We start from the raw sequence: 6,745 nt of genomic DNA, 5'->3' as shown, positions 1-6,745 counted from the left end.
ATAAAGATACCTTTTTCAGTAAGAGAGCTAAAACGGCGAAGATGAGAGACGAAAGCATATTATATAGTAATTAAAGTAATTTAATTATTAAATTTGAAAACCCCCTTATTATAAACATAGAGATCAAACAAACAACAGAAGCGAAAGGAAAAACAACAATAATAGTGTTTGTATGCTTTGATAACGTTCGTTCAATCCGAAATACCTTTTGAGACCAAAAGTCTCTAGGTCTGATATCATCATCTTATGTATATTACGTAACGGCAGTTGGAAATCGGTCAGTGGTTTTTGATAGGAGAGCAGCAATTGCGATTACCTATTAATCCAGTGCGTCTGTGTTCAATTTAAGCCGAGGTCGTTGTGATTTTCTGAGATGGTAAATTCCTGGTTATGTCTATCTTCGAAAAGGAATCAAAGCTCTGCTTGTGTGTTGATGGGTACGACATTGCCTCCCTTGCCGTTGATGTCTGGTACATATCTACGAATAGTCATGAAAATCAGAAACTTCGCTATAGAAAAAAATCGTTTGAAACCCACAAAGGACTTCGACAAAACCATGGTCTTTCTTGCCTCCTATTCAACATTGCGTTGAAAGGTGTATCATGGAGCTAGGCGCCTTACAAAGGAGACACAAGGAAGAAGTGTTAGTGTTTATATAAACTATGAGCTTTGTGTATAGCAAGTTTTGCCATAATAGTTGTTTTTTTTACTTTATTATTGAGTTTTTAGTCAGTTGTGCTATAATACATGCTCCTCGTGTTTATTCGTGAAATTCCCATCAAAGATTGATGACTTGCTAAGGAATTCGTAACCAGCATAAACCTTCCGGTCGTATAAAACAGGTCCAAATCCGCCAGTATTTTGTTTTGTTTTGGCACTTTTTATGGCAAAATAGGTAACTTTTCGTGAGCATTTACGGCAAATAACTCACCAACACTAGCGTACCGAGAGTACTTGATCACCTAAACATACTTCCATCTTGATCATGGAGGAGGAATCTTCTTTATATAGTGTTATGCAACGTAGGCTTGAGCATGCGATCCTCAATAAATCCAGCCAGTTCATTTGCTTCGCTGACGACGAGCACAGTGTTACCAACAATCAATACGAAAGTAACGATTTTAAATGGATCAATGAAAAGGCAGAGGCTTTGACAGAACTGTGCTGTGGCTACCAGAGTATTTTACATTTGATCGTCCATATACAGTAGCGCCAAAAGCATGCTGTGGTGGGTTCAAAACTTGACCGTCTAAAATGATCAATTGGCTCACTACTTGACTAGCCTATTGGTCCCAAGCAAACGATTAACGCACCCCATTCTAGTCGAAATTCTAGTACTACGTTATGTTTGTTTTGATTCGCTATGAAAGTTTGACAGATAAAATGAGGGGTTATTGGTTTTCCTATGTTTCGAGGGGTGAATCGATTAGCTTGGGACCGAAGAGAGTACCAGCATAGAGGTAACTCTAAGACCACTGGGTCCCGAAGAAAATCATTATTATTTTTGGCTCACTCAGTACCAGAACAACGGTCCCAAGCAGTCCCAAGCTATTTCACTCACCCCTGCATGTTCTGCATGAATCCACACACCCCTGATGTTATCTGTCAAACTTTCATAGTGAATCAAAACAAACATAGTGTAGTAATAGAATTTCAACTAGAATAGGGTACGTTAATCGTTTGCTTGGGACCAATAGGCTACTAAAGTGGTGAGCCAATTTAAAATCGTTAGTTTCGTATTGATTGTTGGTACCAGAGCTGAGCCAAAAGGTTGAGCACGTTATTTCGGGACCTTCTAGTCTTAGAGTTACCTCTATGGTGTTACCAACCAGTGGAAACTTACGATTTTAAATTGGCTCACTCTGTACTAGCCTATCGGTTCCAAGTACATCGATGACAGTATCCTATTCTAGTCGAAATTCTAGTACTACATTATGTATGTTTTGATTCGCTGATAAAATGAGGGGTACGAGGATTTTCATATGTTTCGAGGGGTGGGACCGAAGATACTACCAGAACTGAGCCAAAAAGTTGAGCACTTTTCTTCGGGACCTTTTGGTCTTAGAGTTTCCTCTATGCCGTTTACATAGGTTTACATTATGCTGCTTACTTTTTAGTACAGTTCTAGCATAGAGGTAACTCTAAGACCAGAAGGTCCTGAAGTAACGCTGGTTCACTAGCGCTTGTGTACTAGAACCACAGACAAACAGACAACACTCGCAAGTTGTTCATCGAACAAGCATTTAACGGTAAATTTAAAAGTATGGTAGTTGGTAGTACCACCACCTGTGGCGCGCGTAGTCAGTTCCCTTGGGTTTGACGTTTACACACTACCGCCATCTGTTCAGCGTACTACCCACCACAGTGTACTCAACAGATGGCGGTTTTAGCCGAGGGGGGCGACACATCTAAATCTCAATTCTAGATGCTCAAAAAATCTCACCTTAGCGAATCAATCTTCGAAAAATCATCTTTCATTTCTCGCATCTACTTGCATCGCGCTTCATCTTTTTGCAGGAAATCTTCAAAATTGACATAAATCTTCCTTCTATGTACTCAGCGTGCGTGCAGCTAGCCACAGCAAAACACAATCTTTTCTGCATCATAGATAGAGTCGTCCCCCTCGGTTTTAGCGACGATGTTTTACAGTGAGAAATATTCTATGTGTTATGTCTGTTTGTCTGTGCTAGAACCATAGAGGTAACTCTAAGACTAGTAGGTCCTGCAGAAACGTGCTCAACTTTTTGGCTCAGCTCTGGTACTCTCTTCGGTCCCAAGCAAATCGATGCACCCCTCGAAACATAGGAAAATCCACGAACCCCTAATTTTATCTGTCAAACTTTCATAGCGAATCAAAACAAACATAGTGTAGTATGTACTAGAATTTCGAGTAGAATGGGGTACGTTAATCGATTTGCTTGGGACCAAAAGGCTAGTCAAGTAGTGAGCCAATTTAAAATCGTTAGTTTTCAACCGGTGGTTCTAGTTACCTCTATGGTTCTAGTAAACTAGCGCTAGTGAACCAGCGTATATGTAAACACCACATAAACGTTGGTAATTTTTTAGATATATTTAGTACACTCATGGGCTTGCGAAAAAATGGCACCAGCACATTGATTGCTCTTCTCCTTCATACCTACAACTTTTTCATAATTCCAAGTAAATCTATAAGCGTATCCCCTTTACAGTCGAAATTCTAGTACTATACTATGTTTGTTTTGCTTCGCCATGAAAGTTTGACAGGTAAAATGAGGGATTCATGGATTTTCTTATGTTTGCATCGGTGCATCGGGGTTCATCGATGAGCTTGGGACCAAAAAGTTGAGCACGTTTCTTCGAGACCTTCTGGTCTAAGAGTTACCTCTATAATATTGCCCTACATAATAGAAAAATCCCAGAATTTTAGATTAGTAAAAAAAAACTTCTCTTTACTTCTAAGTTAACTGCCACTGCAGAAAAATAAATGATAAGATGTTATTTTCTATTCAAAAAGCAACGGATTAACGTGATTATATTCCATTAATTATAGTGAAAACGGTAAAAATACATCTCAGGGCTGGTAGTGCTGATGCGATATAATAGTAGTGACTTTAGTGACTAAAATTACGGAAATAGTGACCAAATAGTGACTTGTAAATACTAAATAAGAAACCATTTATATAGTTACTTAGAAAAATACAGTTTGATATGTCATGGAACTTAAAATCAAATTTCATAAATTCCTCTAATTTAATCGAATCTCACAACGGAATCTCCTGTGAAGTGCATTTGAAGTGATTTGAATAATTTACTTTTGCTTACGTAGTACATGATGACTAGCAAATAGTAATTCTCATTTTTTATGATCTTGAATTTTATTCTGCGGTCGAAATCTTTAAATATTTGATATATCTAGGTAGATAACTTTGATAATTTGCTAAGAACTTTTCACAGAATTTATTCAGAATGATCTCAAGAACTTTTTTTAGAACTCCCCTTCCCTTAAACTTAGAGGCACATAAGCTTTTACAAACATAATATTGCATTCTTGAAATTTTTTGCAGAACAATCAACAATATTCTTGGAAATAGATTATTTTCGTAGTTGGGAATGCTTAACGTCAAATATCAGAATTAAAGTGGATAGATGAAGAGATGAAAGTAAAGAGCTTATAGTTCCGTTATAGTGTGGCAGTGTGAAAATTGTATATAGAAAGTAGAAAGCGAACAAGGGACAATTTTGAGGAAGGTACGAATAGGGTAGAGCATCTCCTTCTGGAGATGAACTAGCCAAAGGCTAAAAATCTCCTTAATAAAGGTTAAAAAAAAAATAGTGCATCTCCTTTACCAAGCTCATCCGTTAATGAGGGCTGGTGAGGGGTGTTTACCCCTGCCACCACTGGTAAAAGGGATGATCGTCGATTTGCCCATGTACCTCTGATGTGCGGAAACAGTTCTATCGATTGTTTCACACTCAAGTCGCCATCTGACGTAAACAACTACCCGATTCGTACCTTCCTCAAAATTGTCCTTTGCTCGCATTCTTCTTTGTATGTACAATTTTCACACTGCCGTACTAGAAAGGAACTATCAACTCTATAATTGAACCTCCTAATCGATCGTATAAAATTTCCACTTTTAATCTGATATTTGACGTTAAGCATCTCCGACTATTTTAATCGTTAAATTCACGCATGAAGTAATAACACATGATTAGTTAAAGCAGATTATTTTCGATTTTTAACTGATTCTTCTAGGAACTCCCTGAAGGCTCCTTCCATAAATCCATGCAATTAACCTCAGAAATTTCATAAATTTCTGCTTAGAATAATCTTGGACTTCTCCCTTGCATTCAATTGGAAATTCAATTCGTATTCTCCTCAGAATCCCCATAGTATTTCCTCAGAATTCTCAAAACAAAAATCCTTCACAAACTTTGAAACTCTTCTCAGAATTCCTTTGGGATTGAATCCTCAAAATTCGATTCCATTGGAATTCTTCTCGGAATTTATTTCGAACTCTTCAGAATTCGCTTGCAAGTATCGTCACAAATCACCCCAGAATTCTTTTAGAACTATTCGCAGAGACCATCTTTGGAGTTCACGGGATTTTCGTGGAATTTTCATCAGAGCCTTCTTAAGCAAAATTTCAGAGCTAATTTTGAATTCTTATTAGAATTTGACCTGGAATCCTCATCCAATCATCATAGAATTCTTCTCAGAACCCTCGTTAAAATGCACTGACAATTATATTAGAATTATTCCCAAAATTGTTTCGGAGCTGACTTTTGCGTCTCTAATAATTTAAACAATAATCAAAAGCGACGCTCGTATGTGTTAAGCCAAGTTTAACTATATAGGTAGATCTGGCTTAATATTTAAGCGGAGAAGAAGAAATTGGTCCTCAGAGTACTTAATTTTACATAAGACTTTCGTAGTCTGTTCTTTGGTATTCTTCTCTAATATACCTTGGTGTCATCCCTAGAATCCTTTAAAATTCTCTTAAAATCTACTTTGGATTTTTTAAAGTTCTTAATCATCCTTGAAAGACGTTTGAAAATCTATCACAGACAAATACCTTTGGAAAGTTTCCAAGGTTTACAATTTATTTTTTGGGAAAGGAGGTATATTTTTCCTGATTTTTTTAATCGAAATTGTAGGCATTTCCCAATAATTTTCCTGGTGTTCTAAAGTTTTGCGGTTCACTGGTCACCCTGGTTAAAATTTTCAATTTTTAACAGATATGTATATTTTGTTAAAACTACTGCAGACTGCCAAGTACCCCTTTTAAACATTTTGTTGATATTTTTGAATTTCGCTTTATTTTAGTAGTGAAAAAGTGACTTTAGTGACTATTTTTAGGGAAATAGTGACTTTAGTGACTTTTTGGTGTAAAAAGTGACTTTTTAGTGACTGGCTTCAAAATAGTGACCAAGTCACTAAAAAGTGACCTGCTACCAGCCCTGACATCTACCTTTCTTTTATGGGGCTTATTATACACGAAAAGAAAATCAATTATTTTATTCATGTATTTCACTTATACATTTTTGCCAAAACATCAGCCTTATATATTACATACGACAAACCACATAGGTCCTATAAGAATGCATAAAAGGTATGTGTGACCGCTTATACATTTCATTTGACACATGATCTTTATTAACTTTTTGCAACGCGTCTGCTTATTAGTTGACTTATACATTTTATGAATAATCAGCAATAGAAATTTGCCAAAAGGTGTAAGGAGATTTCTATCCGTGTACCATATAATCGCATGCCTACATCAGATTTCAGACCACAGTAGTGACAGAGTTACCTCTATGAACGTATCCCATTCTAGTCAAAATTCTAGTATACTATACTATGTTTGTTTTGATTCGCTAAGTTTGACAGATAAAATGAGGGTTTCCTGGATTTTCCAATGTTTCGAGGGGTGCATCGATTAGCTTGGGACTGAAGAGAGTACCAGAGCTAAGCCAAAAAGTTGAGCACGTTTCTTCGGAACCTTCTGGTCACCTCTATGGTGGCACCGGGTTTTCTCTGAAAAAGCATCTTTGAAATTTCACGCACCAATCTCATTACAGCCCCTTCACGTCAAAGCTATGGGCTCCGTTCACGGTTTTTTTAGATGCTGCGCCGTGCGATCTCACGAACACCACCTCACGAACGCTCGCGATTCGCGGAGGCTCTTTATTTACTCCCCAATCACCGTCGCCACTTGTGCCTTGAACGTAAACAAAGTAGTCAGTGATTTTTTCCTGTCTTCTA

This window comes from Ochlerotatus camptorhynchus, unplaced genomic scaffold, assembly GCF_037179485.1.
Source record: "Ochlerotatus camptorhynchus isolate MF236.1 unplaced genomic scaffold, CSIRO-AGI_Acam_v1.1 ptg000064l, whole genome shotgun sequence".
NCBI lineage: Eukaryota > Metazoa > Arthropoda > Insecta > Diptera > Culicidae > Ochlerotatus > Ochlerotatus camptorhynchus.
This window is presented reverse-complemented; position numbering follows the sequence as displayed.